This window comes from Phyllobates terribilis, unplaced genomic scaffold (genome assembly GCF_046119375.1).
Source record: "Phyllobates terribilis strain yellow unplaced genomic scaffold, ASM4611937v1 Scaffold_43__1_contigs__length_10536358, whole genome shotgun sequence".
NCBI lineage: Eukaryota > Metazoa > Chordata > Amphibia > Anura > Dendrobatidae > Phyllobates > Phyllobates terribilis.
In genome coordinates this window covers 5485118-5508720 of record NW_027362803.1, presented here as the reverse complement: position 1 = coordinate 5508720, position 23603 = coordinate 5485118, and positions in this window count along the sequence as shown.

Here is a 23603-nt window from a genome sequence, read left to right as displayed (position 1 = left end):
GATGTCATAATGGTCGTCATGGCGACGATTATGTCATAATGGTCGTCATGGCGACGATGATGTCATAATGGTCGTCATGCCGACGATGATGTCAGTATGGTGGTCATGGCGACGATGATGTCAAAATGGTCGTCATGGCGACAATGATGTCATAATGGTCGTCATGGCGACGATGATGTCATTATGGTCATCATGGCGACGGTGTTGCCATAATGGTCGTCATGGCGACGATGATGTCATAATGGTCGTCATGGCGACGAAGATGTCATAATGGTCGTCATGGCGTCAATGATGTCATAATGGTCGTCATGCCGACGATGATGTCATTATGGTCATCATGGCAACGATGATGTCATAATGGTCGTCATGGCGACGATGATGTCATAATAGTCATCATGGCGACAATGATGTCATAATGGTCATCATGGCGACGATGATGTCAATATGGTTGTCATGGCTTTGGTGATGTCATAATGGTCGTCACGGCGACGGTGATGTCATAATGGTCGTCACGGCGACGGTGACGTCATAATGGTCGTCATGGCGACGATGACGTCATAATGGTCGTCATGGCGACGATGATGTCATACTGGTCGTCATGGCGACGGTGTTGCCATAATGGTCGTCATGGCGACGATGATGTCATAATGGTCGTCATGGCGACGATTATGTCATAATGGTCGTCATGCCGACGATGATGTCATAATAGTCGTCATGGCGACGATGACGTCATAATGGTCGTCATGGCGACGTTGACGTCATAATAGTCGTCATGGCGACAGTGATGTCATAATAGTCGTCATGGCGACGATGATGTCATAATGGTCGTCATGCCGACGATGATGTCATAATGGTCGTCACGGCGACGGTGTTGCCATAATGGTCGTCATGGCGACGATGATGTCATAATGGTCGTCATGGCGACGATGATGTCATAATGGTCGTCATGGCGACGATGATGTCAGTATGGTGGTCATGGCTTTGGTGATGTCATAATGGTCGTCATGGCGACGGTGATGTCATAATGGTCGTCATGGCAATGGTGATGTCAGAATGGTCGTCATGGCGACGGTGTTTCCATAATGGTCGTCATGGCGACGATGATGTCATAATGGTCGTCATGGCGACAATGAAGTCATAATGGTCGTCATGGCGATGATGACGTCATAATGGTCGTCATGGCGACGATGATGTCATAATGGTCGTCATGGCAATGGTGATGTCAAAATGGTCGTCATGGCGACGATGATGTCAGTATGGTGGTCATGGCTTTGGTGATGTCATAATGGTCGTCATGGCGACGGTGATGTCATCATGGTCGTCATGGCAATGGTGATGTCAGAATGGTCGTCATGGCGACGATGATGTCAGTATGGTGGTCATGGCTTTGGTGATGTCATAATGGTCGTCATGGCGACGATTATGTCATAATGGTCGTCATGGCGACGATTATGTCAATATGGTTGTCATGGCTTTGGTGATGTCATAATGGTCGTCATGGCGGCGGTGATGTCATAATGGTCGTCATGGCGACGATGATGTCATAATGGTCGTCACGGCGACGATGATGTCATAATGGTCGTCACGGCGACGATGATGTCATAATTGTCGTCATAGCGACGATGATCTCATAATGGTCGTCATGGCGACGATGACGTCATAATGGTCGTCATGGCGACGATGATGTCATAATGGTCGTCATGGCGACGATGATGTCAATATGGTTGTCATGGCTTTGGTGATGTCATAATGGTCGTCATGGCGACGGTGATGTCATAATGGTCGTCATGGCGACGATGATGTCATAATGGTCGTCACGGCGACGGTGATGTCATAATGGTCGTCACGGCGACGGTGACGTCATAATGGTCGTCATGGCGACGATGACGTCATAATGGTCGTCATGGCGACGATGATGTCATACTGGTCGTCATGGCGACGGTGTTGCCATAATGGTCGTCATGGCGACGATGATGTCATAATGGTCGTCATGGCGACGATTATGTCATAATGGTCGTCATGCCGACGATGATGTCATAATAGTCGTCATGGCGACGATGACGTCATAATGGTCGTCATGGCGACGTTGACGTCATAATAGTCGTCATGGCGACAGTGATGTCATAATAGTCGTCATGGCGACGATGATGTCATAATGGTCGTCATGCCGACGATGATGTCATAATGGTCGTCACGGCGACGGTGTTGCCATAATGGTCGTCATGGCGACGATGATGTCATAATGGTCGTCATGGCGACGATGATGTCATAATGGTCGTCATGGCGACGATGATGTCAGTATGGTGGTCATGGCTTTGGTGATGTCATAATGGTCGTCATGGCGACGGTGATGTCATAATGGTCGTCATGGCAATGGTGATGTCAGAATGGTCGTCATGGCGACGGTGTTTCCATAATGGTCGTCATGGCGACGATGATGTCATAATGGTCGTCATGGCGACAATGAAGTCATAATGGTCGTCATGGCGATGATGACGTCATAATGGTCGTCATGGCGACGATGATGTCATAATGGTCGTCATGGCAATGGTGATGTCAAAATGGTCGTCATGGCGACGATGATGTCAGTATGGTGGTCATGGCTTTGGTGATGTCATAATGGTCGTCATGGCGACGGTGATGTCATCATGGTCGTCATGGCAATGGTGATGTCAGAATGGTCGTCATGGCGACGATGATGTCAGTATGGTGGTCATGGCTTTGGTGATGTCATAATGGTCGTCATGGCGACGATTATGTCATAATGGTCGTCATGGCGACGATTATGTCAATATGGTTGTCATGGCTTTGGTGATGTCATAATGGTCGTCATGGCGGCGGTGATGTCATAATGGTCGTCATGGCGACGATGATGTCATAATGGTCGTCACGGCGACGATGATGTCATAATGGTCGTCACGGCGACGATGATGTCATAATTGTCGTCATAGCGACGATGATCTCATAATGGTCGTCATGGCGACGATGACGTCATAATGGTCGTCATGGCGACGATGATGTCATAATGGTCGTCATGGCGACGATGATGTCAATATGGTTGTCATGGCTTTGGTGATGTCATAATGGTCGTCATGGCGACGGTGATGTCATAATGGTCGTCATGGCGACGATGATGTCATAATGGTCGTCACAGCGACGATGATGTCATAATGGTCGTCACGGCGACGGTGATGTCATAATGGTAGTCATGGCGACGATGATGTCATACTGGTCGTCATGGCGACGGTGTTGCCATAATGGTCGTCATGGTGACGATGATGTCATAATGGTCGTCATGGCGACGATGATGTCATAATGGTCGTCATGGCGACGATGATGTCATAATGGTCGTCATGCCGACGATGATGTCAGTATGGTGGTCATGGCTTTGGTGATGTCATAATGGTCGTCATGGCGACGATGATGTCATACTGGTCGTCATGGCGACGGTGTTGCCATAATGGTCGTCAAGGCGACGATGATGTCATAATGGTCGTCATGGCGACGGTGATGTCATAATGGTCGTCATGCCGACGATGATGTCAGTATGGTGGTCATGGCTTTGGTGATGTCATAGTGGTCGTCATGGCGACGGTGATGTCATAATGGTCGTCATGTCAATGGTGATGTCAGAATGTTCGTCATGGCGACGATGATGTCAGTATGGTGGTCATGGCTTTGGTGATGTCATAATGGTCGTCATGGCGACGATGATGTCATAATGGTCGTCACGGCGACGATGATGTCATAATGGTCGTCATAGCGACGATGATGTCATAATGGTCGTCATGGCGACGATGACGTCATAATGGTCGTCATGGCGACGATGATGTCATAATGGTCGTCATGGCGACGATGATGTCAATATGGTCGTCATGGCGACGGTGATGTCAATATGGTTGTCATGGCTTTGGTGATGTCATAATGGTCGTCATGGCGGCGGTGATGTCATAATGGTAGTCATGGCGACGATGATGTCATACTGGTCGTCATGGCGACGGTGTTGCCATAATGGTCGTCATGGTGACGATGATGTCATAATGGTCGTCATGGCGACGATGATGTCATAATGGTCGTCATGCCGACGATGATGTCAGTATGGTGGTCATGGCTTTGGTGATGTCATAATGGTCGTCATGGCGACGATGATGTCATACTGGTCGTCATGGCGACGGTGTTGCCATAATGGTCGTCATGGTGACGATGATGTCATAATGGTCGTCATGGCGACGATGATGTCATAATGGTCGTCATGCCGACGATGATGTCAGTATGGTGGTCATGGCTTTGGTGATGTCATAATGGTCGTCATGGCGACGATGATGTCATACTGGTCGTCATGGCGACGGTGTTGCCATAATGGTCGTCAAGGCGACGATGATGTCATAATGGTCGTCATGGCGATGGTGATGTCATAATGGTCGTCATGCCGACGATGATGTCAGTATGGTGGTCATGGCTTTGGTGATGTCATAGTGGTCGTCATGGCGACGGTGATGTCATAATGGTCGTCATGTCAATGGTGATGTCAGAATGGTCGTCATGGCGACGATGATGTCAGTATGGTGGTCATGGCTTTGGTGATGTCATAATGGTCGTCATGGCGACGATTATGTCATAATGGTCGTCATGGCGACGATGATGTCAATATGGTTGTCATGGCTTTGGTGATGTCATACTGGTCGTCATGGCGGCGGTGATGTCATAATGGTCGTCATGGCGACGATGATGTCATAATGGTCGTCACGGCGACGATGATGTCATAATGGTCGTCATAGCGACGATGATGTCATAATGGTCGTCATGGCGACGATGACGTCATAATGGTCGTCATGGCGACGATGATGTCATAATGGTCGTCATGGCGTCGATGATGTCAATATGGTTGTCATGGCTTTGGTGATGTCATAATGGTCGTCATGGCGACGGTGATGTCATAATGGTCGTCATGGCGACGATGATGTCATAATGGTCGTCACAGCGACGGTGATGTCATAATGGTCGTCACGGCGACGGTGATGTCATAATGGTAGTCATGGCGACGATGATGTCATACTGGTCGTCATGGCGACGGTGTTGCCATAATGGTCGTCATGGCGACGATGATGTCATCATGGTCGTCATGGCGACGATGATGTCATAATGGTCGTCATGGCGACAATGACGTCATAATGGTCGTCATGGCGACGATGATGTCATAATGGTCGTCATGGTGACGATGATGTCATAATGGTCGTCATGGCAATGGTGATGTCAGAATGGTCGTCATGGCGACGATGATGTCAGTATGGTGGTCATGGCTTTGGTGATGTCATAATGGTCGTCATGGCGACGGTGATGTCATCATGGTCGTCATGGCAATGGTGATGTCAGAATGGTCGTCATGCCGACGATGATGTCAGTATGGTGGTCATGGCTTTGGTGATGTCATAATGGTCGTCATGGCGACGATTATGTCATAATGGTCGTCATGGCGACGATGATGTCAATATGGTTGTCATGGCTTTGGTGATGTCATAATGGTCGTCATGGCGGCGGTGATGTCATAATGGTCGTCATGGCGACGATGATGTCATAATGGTCGTCACGGCGACGATGATGTCATAGTGGTCGTCATAGCGACGATGATCTCATAATGGTCGTCATGGCGACGATGACGTCATAATGGTCGTCATGGCGACGATGATGTCATAATGGTCGTCATGGCGACGATGATGTCAATATGGTTGTCATGGCTTTGGTGATGTCATAATGGTCGTCATGGCGACGGTGATGTCATAATGGTCGTCATGGCGACGATGATGTCATAATGGTCGTCACAGCGACGATGATGTCATAATGGTCGTCACGGCGATGGTGATGTCATAATGGTAGTCATGGCGACGATGATGTCATACTGGTCGTCATGGCGACGGTGTTGCCATAATGGTCGTCATGGTGACGATGATGTCATAATGGTCGTCATGGCGACGATGATGTCATAATGGTCGTCATGGCGACGATGATGTCATAATGGTCGTCATGCCGACGATGATGTCAGTATGGTGGTCATGGCGACGATGATGTCAAAATGGTCGTCATGGCGACAATGATGTCATAATGGTCGTCATGGCGACGATGATGTCATTATGGTCATCATGGCGACGGTGTTGCCATAATGGTCGTCATGGCGACGATGATGTCATAATGGTCGTCATGGCGACGATGATGTCATAATGGTCGTCATGGCGTCAATGATGTCATAATGGTCGTCATGCCGACGATGATGTCATTATGGTCATCATGGCAACGATGATGTCATAATGGTCGTCATGGCGACGATGATGTCATAATAGTCATCATGGCGACAATGATGTCATAATGGTCATCATGGCGACGATGATGTCAATATGGTTGTCATGGCTTTGGTGATGTCATAATGGTCGTCACGGCGACGGTGATGTCATAATGGTCGTCACGGCGACGGTGACGTCATAATGGTCGTCATGGCGACGATGACGTCATAATGGTCGTCATGGCGACGATGATGTCATACTGGTCGTCATGGCGACGATGATGTCATATGGTCGTCATGGCGACGATGATGTCATAATGGTCGTCATGGCGACGATGATGTCATAATGGTAGTCATGGCAACGATGATGTCATAATGGTCGTCATGGCGACGATGATGTCATACTGGTCGTCATGACGACAGTGTTGCCATAATGGTCGTCATGGCGACGATGATGTCATCATGGTCTTCATGGCGACGGTGTTGTCATAATGGTCGTCATGCCGACGATGATGTCATAATGGTCGTCATGGCAAAGATGATGTCATAATGGTAGTCATGGCAAAGATGATGTCATAATGGTCGTCATGGCGACGATGACGTCATAATGGTCGTCATGGCGACGATGATGTCATAATGGTCGTCATGGTGACGATGATGTCATAATGGTCGTCATGGCAATGGTGATGTCAGAATGGTCGTCATGGCGACGATGATGTCAGTATGGTGGTCATGGCTTTGGTGATGTCATAATGGTCGTCATGGCGACGGTGATGTCATCATGGTCGTCATGGCAATGGTGATGTCAGAATGTTCGTCATGGCGACGATGATGTCAGTATGGTGGTCATGGCTTTGGTGATGTCATAATGGTCGTCATGGCGGCGGTGATGTCAAAATGGTCGTCACGGCGACGATGATGTCATAATGGTCGTCATAGCGACGATGATCTCATAATGGTCGTCATGGCGACGATGACGTCATAATGGTCGTCATGGCGACGATGATGTCATAATGGTCGTCATGGCGACGATGATGTCAATATGGTTGTCATGGCTTTGGTGATGTCATAATAGTCGTCATGGCGACGGTGATGTCATAATGGTCGTCATGGCGACGATGATGTCATAATGGTCGTCACAGCGACGATGATGTCATTATGGTCGTCATGGCGTCAATGATGTCATAATGGTCGTCATGCCGACGATGATGTCATTATGGTCATCATGGCAACGATGATGTCATAATGGTCGTCATGGCGACGATGATGTCATAATAGTCATCATGGCGACAATGATGTCATAATGGTCATCATGGCGACGATGATGTCAATATGGTTGTCATGGCTTTGGTGATGTCATAATGGTCGTCACGGCGACGGTGATGTCATAATGGTCGTCATGGCGACGATGACGTCATAATGGTCGTCATGGCGACGATGATGTCATACTGGTCGTCATGGCGACGGTGTTGCCATAATGGTCGTCATGGCGACGATGATGTCATAATGGTCGTCATGGCGACGATGATGTCATAATGGTCGTCATGCCGACGATGATGTCATAATAGTCGTCATGGCGAAGATGATGTCATAATGGTCGTCATGGCGACGATGACGTCATATTGATCGTCATGGTGACGATGACGTCATAATGATCGTCATGTCGACGGTGATGTCATAATGGTCGTCATGGCGACGGTGATGTCATAATAGTCGTCATGGCGACGTTGATGTCATAATTGTCGTCATGCCGACGATGATGTCATAATGGTCGTCATGGCGACGGTGTTACCATAATGGTCATCATGGCGACCATGATGTCATAATGGTCGTCATGGCGACAATGATGTCATAATGGTCGTCATGGCGAAGATGATGTCAGTATGGTAGTCATGGCTTTGGTGATGTCATATTGGTCGTCATGGCGACGATGATGTCAAAATGGTTGTCATGGCGACGATGATGTCAATATGGTTGTCATGGTTTTGGTGATGTCATAATGGTCGTCATGGCGACGATGATGTCATAAAGTTCGTCATGGCGACGATGATGTCATAGTGGTAGTCATGGCAACGATGATGTCATAATGGTCGTCATGGCGACGATGATGTCAAAATGGTTGTCATGGCGACGATGATGTCAATATGGTTGTCATGGTTTTGGTGATGTCATAATGGTCGTCATGGCGACGATGATGTCATAAAGTTCGTCATGGCGACGATGATGTCATAGTGGTAGTCATGGCAACGATGATGTCATAATGGTCGTCATGGCGACGATGATGTCATACTGGTCGTCATGGCGACAGTGTTGCCATAATGGTCGTCATGGCGACGGTGTTGTCATAATGGTCGTCATGCCGACGATGATGTCATAATGGTCGTCATGGCAAAGATGATGTCATAATGGTAGTCATGGCAAAGATGATGTCATAATGGTCGTCATGGCGACGATGATGTCATAATGGTCGTCATGGCGACGGTGATGTCATAATAGTCGTCATGGCGACGATGATGTCATAATGGTCGTCATGCCGACGATGATGTCATAATGGTCGTCATGGCGACGGTGTTGCCATAATGGTCGTCATGGCGACGATGATGTCATAATGGTCGTCATGGCGACGATGACGTCATAATGGTCGTCATGGCGACGATGACGTCATAATGGTCGTCATGGCGACGATGATGTCATAATGGTCGTCATGGCGACGATGATGTCATACTGGTTGTCATGGCGACTGTGTTGCCATAATGGTCGTCATGGCGACTGTGTTGCCATAATGGTCGTCATGGCGACGATGATGTCATAATGGTCGTCATGGCGACGGTGATGTCATAATGGTCGTCATGCCGACGATGATGTCAGTATGGTGGTCATGGCTTTGGTGATGTCATAATGGTCGTCATGGCGACGGTGATGTCATAATGGTCGTCATGGCGACGATGATGTCATAATGATCGTCACGGCGACGATGATGTCATAATGGTCGTCACGGCGACGGTGATGTCATAATGGTCGTCATGGCGACGATAACGTCATAATGGTCGTCATGGCGACGATGATGTCATAATGGTCGTCATGGCGACGATGATGTCATAATGGTTGTCATGGCGACGATGATGTCATAATGGTCGTCATGGTGACGATGATGTCATAATGGTCGTCATGGCGACGATGATGTCATAATGGTCGTCATGGCGACGATGATGTCATACTGGTCATCATCGCGACGGTGTTGCCATAATGGTCGTCATGGCGACGATGATGTCATAATGGTCGTCATGGCGACGGTGATGTCATAATGGTCGTCATGATGACGATGATGTCAGTATGGTGGTCATGGCTTTGGTGATGTCATAATGGTCGTCATGGCGACGGTGATGTCAAAATGGTCGTCATGGCAATGGTGATGTCATACTGGTCGTCATGGCGACGATGACGTCATACTGGTCGTCATGGCGACGGTGTTGCCATAATGGTGGTCATGGCGACGATGAGGTCATAATGGTCGTCATGGCAACGGTGATGTCAGAATGGTCGTCATGGCGACGATGACGTCATACTGGTCGTCATGGCTACGATGATGTCATAATGGTCGTCATGGCTACGATGATGTCATAATGGTCGTCTTGGCCACAATGATGTCATAATGATCGTCATGGCTACGATGATGTCATAATGGTCGTCATGGCGACGATGATGTCATAATGGTCGTCATGGTGACGATGATGTCATAATGGTCGTCATGGCGACGATGATGTCATAATGGTCGTCATGGCGACGATGATGTCATACTGGTCATCATCGCGACGGTGTTGCCATAATGGTCGTCATGGCGACGATGATGTCATAATGGTCGTCATGGCGACGGTGATGTCATAATGGTCGTCATGATGACGATGATGTCAGTATGGTGGTCATGGCTTTGGTGATGTCATAATGGTCGTCATGGCGACGGTGATGTCAAAATGGTCGTCATGGCAATGGTGATGTCATACTGGTCGTCATGGCGACGATGACGTCATACTGGTCGTCATGGCGACGGTGTTGCCATAATGGTGGTCATGGCGACGATGAGGTCATAATGGTCGTCATGGCAATGGTGATGTCAGAATGGTCGTCATGGCGACGATGACGTCATACTGGTCGTCATGGCTACGATGATGTCATAATGGTCGTCATGGCTACGATGATGTCATAATGGTCGTCTTGGCCACGATGATGTCATAATGATCGTCATGGCGACGATGATGTCATAATGGTCGTCATGGCGACGGTGATGTTATAATAGTCGTCATGGCGACTATGATGTCATAATGGTCGTCATGCCGACGATGATGTCAATATGGTTGTCATGGCTTTGCTGATGTCATAATGGTCGTCATGGCGACGGTGATGTCATAATGGTCGTCATGGCGAGGATGATGTCATAATGGTCGTCACGGCGACGATGATGTCATAATGGTCGTCACGGCGGCGGTAATGACATAATGGTCGTCATGGCGACGATGATGTCATACTGTCGTCATGGCGACGGTGTTGCCATAATGGTCGTCATGGCGACGATGATGTCATAATGGTAATCATGGCGACGATGACGTCATAATGGTCGTCATGGCGACGATGACGTCATAATGGTCGTCATGGCGACGATGATGTCATAATGGTCGTCATGGCGACAGTGTTGCCATAATGGTCGTCATGGCGATGGTGTTGTCATAATGGTCGTCATGCCGACGATGATGTCATAATGGTCGTCATGGCAAAGATGATGTCATAATGGTAGTCATGGCAAAGATGATGTCATAATGGTCGTCATGGCGACGATGATGTCATAATAGTCGTCATGGCGACGATGATGTCATAATGGTCGTCATGCCGACGATGATGTCATAATGGTCGTCATGGCGACGGTGTTGCCATAATGGTCATCATGGCGACGATGATGTCATAATGGTCGTCATGGCGACGATGATGTCATAATGGTCGTCATGGCGACGATGATGTCAGTATGGTGGTCATGGCTTTGGTGATGTCATAATGGTCGTCATGGCGACGGTGATGTCATAATGGTCGTCATGGCAATGGTGATGTCAGAATGGTCGTCATGGCGACGATGATGTCAGTATGGTGGTCATGGCTTTGGTGATGTCATAATGGTCGTCATGGCGACGATGATGTCAATATGGTTGTCATGGCTTTGGTGATGTCATAATGGTCGTCATGGCGTCGGTGATGTCATAATGGTCGTCATGGCGACGATGATGTCATAATGGTTGTCACGGCGACGATGATGTCATAATGGTCGTCATAGCGACGATGATGTCATAATGGTCGTCATGGCGACGATGACGTCATAATGGTCGTCATGGCGACGATGATGTCATAATGGTCGTCATGACGACGATGATGTCATACTGGTCGTCATGGCGACGGTGTTGCCATAATGGTCGTCATGGCGACGATGATGTCATAATGGTCGTCATGGCGACGGTGATGTCATAATGGTCGTCATGCCGACGATGATGTCAGTATGGTGGTCATGGCTTTGGTGATGTCATAATGGTCGTCATGGCAACGATGATGTCATAATGGTCGTCATGGCGACGATGATGTCATAATGGTCGTCATGGCGACGATGATGTCAGTATGGTGGTCATGGCTTTGGTGATGTCATAATGGTCGTCATGGCGACGGTGATGTCAAAATGGTCGTCATGGCAATGGTGATGTCAGAATGGTCTTCATGGCGACGATGATGTCATACTGGTCGTCATGGCGACGGTGTTGCTATAATGGTCGTCATGGCGATGATGATGTCATAATGGTCGTCATGGCGACGATGATGTCATAATGGTCATAATGGCGACGATGACGTCATAATGGTCATAATGGCGACGATGACGTCATAATGGTCGTCATGGCGACAATGACGTCATTATGGTCGTCATGGCGACGATGATGTCATAATGGTCGTCATGGCGGCGATGATGTCATACTGGTCGTCATGGCGACGGAGTTGCCATAATGGTCGTCATTTCGACGATGATGTCATAATGGTCGTTATGCCGACGATGATGTCATAATGGTCGTCATGGCGACGGTGTTGTCATAATGGTCGTCATGGCGACGATGATGTTATAATGGTCGTCATGGCGACGATGATGTCATAATGGTCGTCATGGCGACGATGATGTCAGTATGGTGGTCATGGCGACGGTGATGTCATAATGGTCGTCATGGCGACGGTGATGTCATAATGGTCGTCATGGCAATGGTGATGTCAGAATGGTCGTCATGGCGACGATGATGTCAGGATGGTGGTCATGGCTTTGGTGATGTCATAATGGTCATCATGGCGACGATGATGTCATAATGGTCGTCATGGCGACGATGATGTCAATATGGTTGTCATGGCTTTGGTGATGTCATAATGGTCGTCATGGCGACGGTGATGTCATAATGGTCGTCACGGCGACGATGATGTCATAATGGTCGTCACGGCGACGGTGATGTCATAATGGTCGTCACGGCGACGATGATGTCATACTGGTAGTCATGGCGACGATGATGTCATTATGGTCGTCATGGCGACAATGATGTCATAATGGTCGTCATGGCGACGATGACGTCATAATGGTCGTCATGGCGACGATGATGTCATAATGGTCGTCATGGCGACAGTGATGTCATAATGGTTGCCATGGCAACAATGTTGTCATAAAGGTCGTCATGGCGAAGGTGATGTCATAATGGTTGCCATGGCAACAATGTTGTCATAAAGGTCGTCATGGCGATGATGATGTCATTATGGTCGTCATGGCAACGATGATGTCATAATGGTCGTCATGGCAACGATGAAGTCATATTCGTCGTCACGGCAATAGTGATGTCATAATGCTCATCATGGCGAAGGTGATGTCATAATAATTGCCATGGTAACAATGTTGTCATAATGGTCGTCATGACGAGGGTTATGTCATAATGGTCGTCATGGCGACGGTGATGTCATAATGGTCATCATGGCAACGATGAGGTCATAATGTTCGTCATGGCGACGGTGATGTAATATTGGTCGTCATGGCGACGATGATGTCATAATGGTCATCATGGCGACAATGATGTCATAATGGTCGTCATGGCGACGGTGATGTCATAATGGTCATCATGGCGACGATGATGTCATAATGGTCAGTCATGGCGACGATGATGTCATAATGTTCGTCATGGCGACGATGAAGTCATAATGGTCATCATGGCGACGATGATGTCAAAATGGTCATCATGGCAACGATGATGTCATAATGGTCGTCATGGCGACGGTGATGTCAGAATGGTCGTCATGGCAAAGGTGATGTCAGAATGGTCGTCATGGCAAAGGTGATGTCAGAATGGTCATCATGGCGACGATGATGTCATAATGGTCGTCATGGCCACGATGATGTCATAATGGTCGTCATGGCGATGATGATGCCATAATGGTCGTCATGGCGACGATGATGTCAAAATGGTCGTCATGGCGACGATGATGTCATAATGGTCGTCATGCCGACGATGATGTCATTATGGTCGTCACGCCGACGATGATGTCATAATGGTCGTCACGGCGACGATGATGTCATAATTGTCGTCATAGCGACGATGATCTCATAATGGTCGTCATGGCGACGATGGCGTCATAATGGTCGTCATGGCGACGATGATGTCATAATGGTCGTCATGGCGACGATGATGTCAATATGGTTGTCATGGCTTTGGTGATGTCATAATGGTCGTCATGGCGACGGTGATGTCATAATGGTCGTCATGGCGACGATGATGTCATAATGGTCGTCACAGCGACGATGATGTCATAATGGTCGTCACGGCGACGGTGATGTCATAATGGTAGTCATGGCGACGATGATGTCATACTGGTCGTCATGGCGACGGTGTTGCCATAATGGTCGTCATGGTGACGATGATGTCATAATGGTCGTCATGGCGACGATGATGTCATAATGGTCGTCATGGCGACGATGATGTCATAATGGTCGTCATGCCGACGATGATGTCAGTATGGTGGTCATGGCTTTGGTGATGTCATAATGGTCGTCATGGCGACGATGATGTCATACTGGTCGTCATGGCGACGGTGTTGCCATAATGGTCGTCAAGGCGACGATGATGTCATAATGGTCGTCATGGCGACGGTGATGTCATAATGGTCGTCATGCCGACGATGATGTCAGTATGGTGGTCATGGCTTTGGTGATGTCATAGTGGTCGTCATGGCGACGGTGATGTCATAATGGTCGTCATGTCAATGGTGATGTCAGAATGGTCGTCATGGCGACGATGATGTCAGCATGGTGGTCATGGCTTTGGTGATGTCATAATGGTCGTCATGGCGACGATTATGTCATAATGGTCGTCATGGCGACGATGATGTCAATATGGTTGTCATGGCTTTGGTGATGTCATACTGGTCGTCATGGCGGCGGTGATGTCATAATGGTCGTCATGGCGACGATGATGTCATAATGGTCGTCACGGCGACTATGATGTCATAATGGTCGTCATAGCGACGATGATGTCATAATGGTCGTCATGGCGACGATGACGTCATAATGGTCGTCATGGCGACGATGATGTCATAATGGTCGTCATGGCGACGATGATGTCAATATGGTTGTCATGGCTTTGGTGATGTCATAATGGTCGTCATGGCGACGGTGATGTCATAATGGTCGTCATGGCGACGATGATGTCATAATGGTCGTCACAGCGACGGTGATGTCATAATGGTCGTCACGGCGACGGTGATGTCATAATGGTAGTCATGGCGACGATGATGTCATACTGGTCGTCATGGCGACGGTGTTGCCATAATGGTCGTCATGGCGACGATGATGTCATCATGGTCGTCATGGCGACGATGATGTCATAATGGTCGTCATGGCGACGATGACGTCATAATGGTCGTCATGGCGACGATGATGTCATAATGGTCGTCATGGTGACGATGATGTCATAATGGTCGTCATGGCAATGGTGATGTCAGAATGGTCGTCATGGCGACGATGATGTCAGTATGGTGGTCATGGCTTTGGTGATGTCATAATGGTCGTCATGGCGACGGTGATGTCATCATGGTCGTCATGGCAATGGTGATGTCAGAATGGTCGTCATGGCGACGATGATGTCAGGATGGTGGTCATGGCTTTGGTGATGTCATAATGGTCGTCATGGCGACGATTATGTCGTAATGGTCGTCACGGCGACGATGATGTCAATATGGTTGTCATGGCTTTGGTGATGTCATAATGGTCGTCATGGCGGCGGTCATGTCATAATGGTCGTCATGGCGACGATGATGTCATTATGGTCGTCACGGCGACGATGATGTCATAGTGGTCGTCATAGCGACGATGATCTCATAATGGTCGTCATGGCGACGATGACGTCATAATGGTCGTCATGGCGACGATGATGTCATAATGGTCGTCATGGCGACAATGATGTCAATATGGTTGTCATGGCTTTGGTGATGTCATAATGGTCGTCATGGCGACGGTGATGTCATAATGGTCGTCATGGCGACGATGATGTCATAATGGTCGTCACAGCGACGATGATGTCATAATGGTCGTCACGGCGACGGTGATGTCATAATGGTAGTCATGGCGACGATGATGTCATACTGGTCGTCATGGCGACGGTGTTGCCATAATGGTCGTCATGGTGACGATGATGTCATAATGGTCGTCATGGCGACGATGATGTCATAATGGTTGTCATGGCGACGATGATGTCATAATGGTCGTCATGCCGACGATGATGTCAGTATGGTGGTCATGGCGACGATGATGTCAAAATGGTCGTCATGGCGACAATGATGTCATAATGGTCGTCATGGCGACGATGATGTCATTATGGTCATCATGGCGACGGTGTTGCCATAATGGTCGTCATGGCGACGATGATGTCATAATGGTCGTCATGGCGACGATGATGTCATAATGGTCGTCATGGCGTCAATGATGTCATAATGGTCGTCATGCCGACGATGATGTCATTATGGTCATCATGGCAACGATGATGTCATAATGGTCGTCATGGCGACGATGATGTCATAATAGTCATCATGGCGACAATGATGTCATAATGGTCATCATGGCGACGATGATGTCAATATGGTTGTCATGGCTTTGGTGATGTCATAATGGTCGTCACGGCGACGGTGATGTCATAATGGTCGTCACGGCGACGGTGACGTCATAATGGTCGTCATGGCGACGATGACGTCATAATGGTCGTCATGGCGACGATGATGTCATACTGGTCGTCATGGCGACGGTGTTGCCAGAATGGTCGTCATGGCGACGATGATGTCATATGGTCGTCATGGCGACGATGATGTCATAATGGTCGTCATGGCGACGATGATGTCATAATGGTAGTCATGGCAACGATGATGTCATAATGGTCGTCATGGCGACGATGATGTCATACTGGTCGTCATGGCGACAGTGTTGCCATAATGGTCGTCATGGCGACGATCATGTCATCATGGTCGTCATGGCGACGGTGTTGTCATAATGGTCGTCATGCCGACGATGATGTCATAATGGTCGTCATGGCAAAGATGATGTCATAATGGTAGTCATGGCAAAGATGATGTCATAATGGTCGTCATGGCGACGATGACGTCATAATGGTCGTCATGGCGACGATGATGTCATAATGGTCGTCATGGTGACGATGATGTCATAATGGTCGTCATGGCAATGGTGATGTCAGAATGGTCGTCATGGCGACGATGATGTCAGTATGGTGGTCATGGCTTTGGTGATGTCATAATGGTCGTCATGGCGACGGTGATGTCATCATGGTCGTCATGGCAATGGTGATGTCAGAATGTTCGTCATGGCGACGATGATGTCAGTATGGTGGTCATGGCTTTGGTGATGTCATAATGGTCGTCATGGCGGCGGTGATGTCAAAATGGTCGTCACGGCGACGATGATGTCATAATGGTCGTCATAGCGACGATGATCTCATAATGGTCGTCATGGCGACGATGACGTCATAATGGTCGTCATGGCGACGATGATGTCATAATGGTCGTCATGGCGACGATGATGTCAATATGGTTGTCATGGCTTTGGTGATGTCATAATGGTCGTCATGGCGACGGTGATGTCATAATGGTCGTCATGGCGACGATGATGTCATAATGGTCGTCACAGCGACGATGATGTCATTATGGTCGTCATGGCGTCAATGATGTCATAATGGTCGTCATGCCGACGATGATGTCATTATGGTCATCATGGCAACGATGATGTCATAATGGTCGTCATGGCGACGATGATGTCATAATAGTCATCATGGCGACAATGATGTCATAATGGTCATCATGGCGACGATGATGTCAATATGGTTGTCATGGCTTTGGTGATGTCATAATGGTCGTCACGGCGACGGTGATGTCATAATGGTCGTCATGGCGACGATGACGTCATAATGGTCGTCATGGCGACGATGATGTCATACTGGTCGTCATGGCGACGGTGTTGCCATAATGGTCGTCATGGCGACGATGATGTCATAATGGTCGTCATGGCGACGATTATGTCATAATGGTCGTCATGCCGACGATGATGTCATAATGGTCGTCATGGCGAAGATGATGTCAGTATGGTAGTCATGGCTTTGGTGATGTCATATTGGTCGTCATGGCGACGATGATGTCAAAATGGTCGTCATGGCGACGATGATGTCAATATGGTTGTCATGGTTTTGGTGATGTCATAATGGTCGTCATGGCGACGATGATGTCATAAAGTTCGTCATGGCGACGATGATGTCATAGTGGTAGTCATGGCAACGATGATGTCATAATGGTCGTCATGGCGACGATGATGTCATACTGGTCGTCATGGCGACAGTGTTGCCATAATGGTCGTCATGGCGACGGTGTTGTCATAATGGTCGTCATGCCGACGATGATGTCATAATGGTCGTCATGGCAAAGATGATGTCATAATGGTAGTCATGGCAAAGATGATGTCATAATGGTCGTCATGGCGACGATGATGTCATAATGGTCGTCATGGCGACGGTGATGTCATAATAGTCGTCATGGCGACGATGATGTCATAATGGTCGTCATGCCGACGATGATGTCATAATGGTCGTCATGGCGACGGTGTTGCCATAATGGTCGTCATGGCGACGATGATGTCATAATGGTCGTCATGGCGACGATGACGTCATAATGGTCGTCATGGCGACGATGACGTCATAATGGTCGTCATGGCGACGATGATGTCATAATGGTCGTCATGGCGACGATGATGTCATACTGGTTGTCATGGCGACTGTGTTGCCATAATGGTCGTCATGGCGACTGTGTTGCCATAATGGTCGTCATGGCGACGATGATGTCATAATGGTCGTCATGGCGACGCTGATGTCATAATGGTCGTCATGCCGACGATGATGTCAGTATGGTGGTCATGGCTTTGGTGATGTCATAATGGTCGTCATGGCGACGGTGATGTCATAATGGTCGTCACGGCGACGATGATGTCATAATGATCGTCACGGCGACGATGATGTCATAATGGTCGTCACGGCGACGGTGATGTCATAATGGTCGTCATGGCGACGATAACGTCATAATGGTCGTCATGGCGACGATGATGTCATAATGGTCGTCATGGCGACGATTATGTCATAATGGTCGTCATGGCGACGATGATTTCATAATGGTCGTCATGGTGACGATGATGTCATAATGGTCGTCATGGCGACGATGATGTCATAATGGTCGTCATGGCGACGATGATGTCATACTGGTCATCATCGCGACGATGATATCATAATGGTCGTCATGCCGACGATGATGTCAGTATGGTGGTCATGGCAAAGATGATGTCATAATGGTAGTCATGGCAAGGATGATGTCATAATGGTCGTCATGGCGACGATGACGTCATAATGGTCGTCATGGCGACGATGATGTCATAATGGTCGTCATGGTGACGATGATGTCATAATGGTCGTCCTGGCAATGGTGATGTCAGAATGGTCGTCATGGCGACGATGATGTCAGTATGGTGGTCATGGCTTTGGTGATGTCATAATGGTCGTCATGGCGACGGTGATGTCATCATGGTCGTCATGGCGACGATGATGTCATAATGGTCGTCACGGCGACGATGATGTCATAATGGTCGTCATGGCGAAGATGATGTCATAATGGTCGTCATGGCGATGATGATGTCATAATGGTCGTCATGGCGACGATGACGTCATAATGGTCGTCATGGCGACAGTGATGTCATAATAGTCGTCATGGCGACGATGATGTCATAATGGTCGTCATGCCGACGATGATGTCATAATGGTCGTCACGGCGACGGTGTTGCCATAATGGTCGTCATGGCGACGATGTCATAATGGTCGTCATGGCGACGATGATGTCATAATGGTCGTCATGGCGACGATGATGTCAGTATGGTGGTCATGGCTTTGGTGATGTCATAATGGTCGTCATGGCGACGGTGATGTCATAATGGTTGTCATGGCAATGGTGATGTCAGAATGGTCGTCATGGCGACGGTGTTTCCATAATGGTCGTCATGGTGACGATGATGTCATAATGGTCGTCATGGCGACGATGACGTCATAATGGTCGTCTTGGCGACGATGACGTCATAATGGTCGTCATGGCGACGATGATGTCATAATGATCGTCATGGTGATGATGATGTCATAATGGTCGTCATGGCAATGGTGATGTCAGAATGGTCGTCATGGCGACGATGATGTCAGTATGGTGGTCATGGCTTTGGTGATGTCATAATGGTCATCATGGCGACGGTGATGTCATAATGGTCGTCATGGCAATGGTGATGTCAGAATGGTCGTCATGGCGACGATGATGTCAGTATGGTGGTCATGGCTTTGGTGATGTCATAATGGTCGTCATGGCGGCGGTGATGCCATAATGGTCGTCATGGCGACTATGATGTCATAATGGTCGTCATGGCGACGATGATGTCAGTATGGTGGTCATGGCTTTGGTGATGTCATAATGGTCGTCATGGCGACGGTGATGTCATAATGGTCGTCATGGCAATGGTGATGTCAGAATGGTCGTCATGGCGACGGTGTTGCCATAATGGTCGTCATGGCGACGATGATGTCAGAATGGTCGTCATGGCGACGATGATGTCATAATGGTCGTCATGGCAATGGTGATGTCAGAATGGTCGTCATGGCGACGATGATGTCAGTATGGTGGTCATGGCTTTGGTGATGTCATAATGGTCGTCATGGCGACGATTATGTCATAATGGTCGTCATGGCGACGATGATGTCAATATGGTTGTCATGGCTTTGGTGATGTCATAATGGTCGTCATGGCGACGATGATGTCATAATGGTCGTCACGGCGACGATGATGTCATAATGGTCGTCATAGCGACGATGATCTCATAATGGTCGTCATGGCGACGATGACGTCATAATGGTCGTCATGGCGACGAAGATGTCATAATGGTCGTCATGGCGACGATGATGTCAATATGGTTGTCATGGCTTTGGTGATTTCATAATGGTCGTCATGGCGACGGTGATGTCATAATGGTCGTCATGGCGACGATGATGTCATAATGGTCGTCACGGCGACGATGATGTCATAATGGTCGTCACGGCGACGGTGATGTCATAATGGTAGTCATGGCGACGATGATGTCATACTGGTCGTCATGGCGACGGTGTTGCCATAATGGTCGTCATGGTGACGATGATGTCATAATGGTCGTCATGGCGACGATGATGTCATGATGGTCGTCATGGCGACGATGATGTCATAATGGTCGTCATGCCGACGATGATGTCAGTATGGTGGTCATGGCTTTGGTGATGTCATAATGGTCGTCATGGCGACGATGATGTCATACTGGTCGTCATGGCGACGGTGTTGCCATAATGGTCGTCATGGCGACGATGATGTCATAATGGTCGTCATGGCGACGGTGATGTCATAATGGTCGTCATGCCGACGATGATGTCAGTATGGTGGTCATGGCTTTGGTGATGTCATAATGGTCGTCATGGCGACGGTGATGTCATAATGGTCGTCATGTCAATGGTGATGTCAGAATGGTCGTCATGGAGGCGGTGATGTCATAATGGTCGTCATGGCGACGATGATGTCATAATGGTCGTCATGGCGGCGATGATGTCATAATGGTCGTCATAGCGACGATGATGTCATAATGGTCGTCATGGCGACGATGACGTCATAATGGTCGTCATGGCGACGATGATGTCATAATGGTCATCATGGCGACGATGATGTCAGAATGGTCGTCATGGCGACGATGATGTCAGTATGGTGGTCATGGCTTTGGTGATGTCATACTGCTCGTCATGGCGACGGTGTTGCCATAATGGTCGTCATGGTGACGATGATGTCATAATGGTCGTCATGGCGACGATGATGTCATAATGGTCGTCATGGCGACCATTATGACATCATCGTCGCCATGCCGACGATGATGTCAGTATGGTGGTCATGGCGACGATGATGTCAAAATGGTCGTCATGGCGACAATGATGTCATAATGGTCGTCATGGCGACGATGATGTCATTATGGTCATCATGGCGACGGTGTTGCCATAATGGTCGTCATGGCGACGATGATGTCATAATGGTCGTCATGGCGACGATGATGTCATAATGGTCGTCATGGCGTCAATGATGTCATAATGGTCGTCATGCCGACGATGATGTCATTATGGTCATCATGGCAACGATGATGTCATAATGGTCGTCATGGCGACGATGATGTCATAATAGTCATCATGGCGACAATGATGTCATAATGGTCATCATGGCGACGATGATGTCAATATGGTTGTCATGGCTTTGGTGATGTCATAATGGTCGTCACGGCGACGGTGATGTCATAATGGTCGTCATGGCGACGATGACGTCATAATGGTCGTCATGGCGACGATGATGTCATACTGGTCGTCATGGCGACGGTGTTGACATAATGGTCGTCATGGCGACGATGATGTCATAATGGTCGTCATGGCGACGATTATGTCATAATGGTCATCATGCCGACGATGATGTCATAATAGTCGTCATGGCGAAGATGATGTCATAATGGTCGTCATGGCGACGATTATGTCATAATGGTCGTCATGGCGACGATGATGTCAATATGGTTGTCATGGCTTTGGTGATGTCATAATGGTCGTCATCGCGGCGGTGATGTCATAATGGTCGTCATGGCGACGATGATGTCATAATGGTCGTCACGGCGACGATGAGGTCATAATGGTCGTCACGGCGACGATGATGTCATAATGGTCGTCATAGCGACGATGATCTCATAATGGTCGTCATGGCGACGATGACGTCATAATGGTCGTCATGGCGACGATGATGTCATAATGGTCGTCATGGCGACGATGATGTCAATATGGTTGTCATGGCTTTGGTGATGTCATAATGGTCGTCATGGCGACGGTGATGTAATAATGGTCGTCATGGCGACGATGATGTCATAATGGTCGTCACAGCGACGATGATGTCATAATGGTCGTCACGGCGACGGTGATGTCATAATTGTAGTCATGGCGACGATGATGTCATACTGGTCGTCATGGCGACGGTGTTGCCATAATGGTCGTCATGGTGACGATGATGTCATAATGGACGTCATGGCGACGATGATGTCATAATGGTCGTCATGGCGACGATGATGTCATAATGGTCGTCATGCCGACGATGATGTCAGTATGGTGGTCATGGCTTTGGTGATGTCATAATGGTCGTCATGGCGACGATGATGTCATACTGGTCGTCATGGCGACGGTGTTGCCATAATGGTCGTCATGGCGACGGTGATGTCATAATGGTAGTCATTCCGACGATGATGTCAGTATGGTGGTCATGGCTTTGGTGATGTCATAATGGTCGTCATGGCGACGGTGATGTCATAATGGTCGTCATGTCAATGGTGATGTCAGAATGGTCGTCATGGCGACGATGATGTCAGTATGGTGGTCATGGCTTTGGTGATGTCATAATGGTCGTCATGGCGACGATTATGTCATAATGGTCGTCATGGCGACGATGATGTCAATATGGTTGTCATGGCTTTGGTGATGTCATACTGGTCGTCATGGCGGCGGTGATGTCATAATGGTCGTCATGGCGACGATGATGTCATAATGGTCGTCACGGCGACGATGATGTCATAATGGTCGTCATAGCGACGATGATGTCATAATGGTCGTCATGGCGACGATGA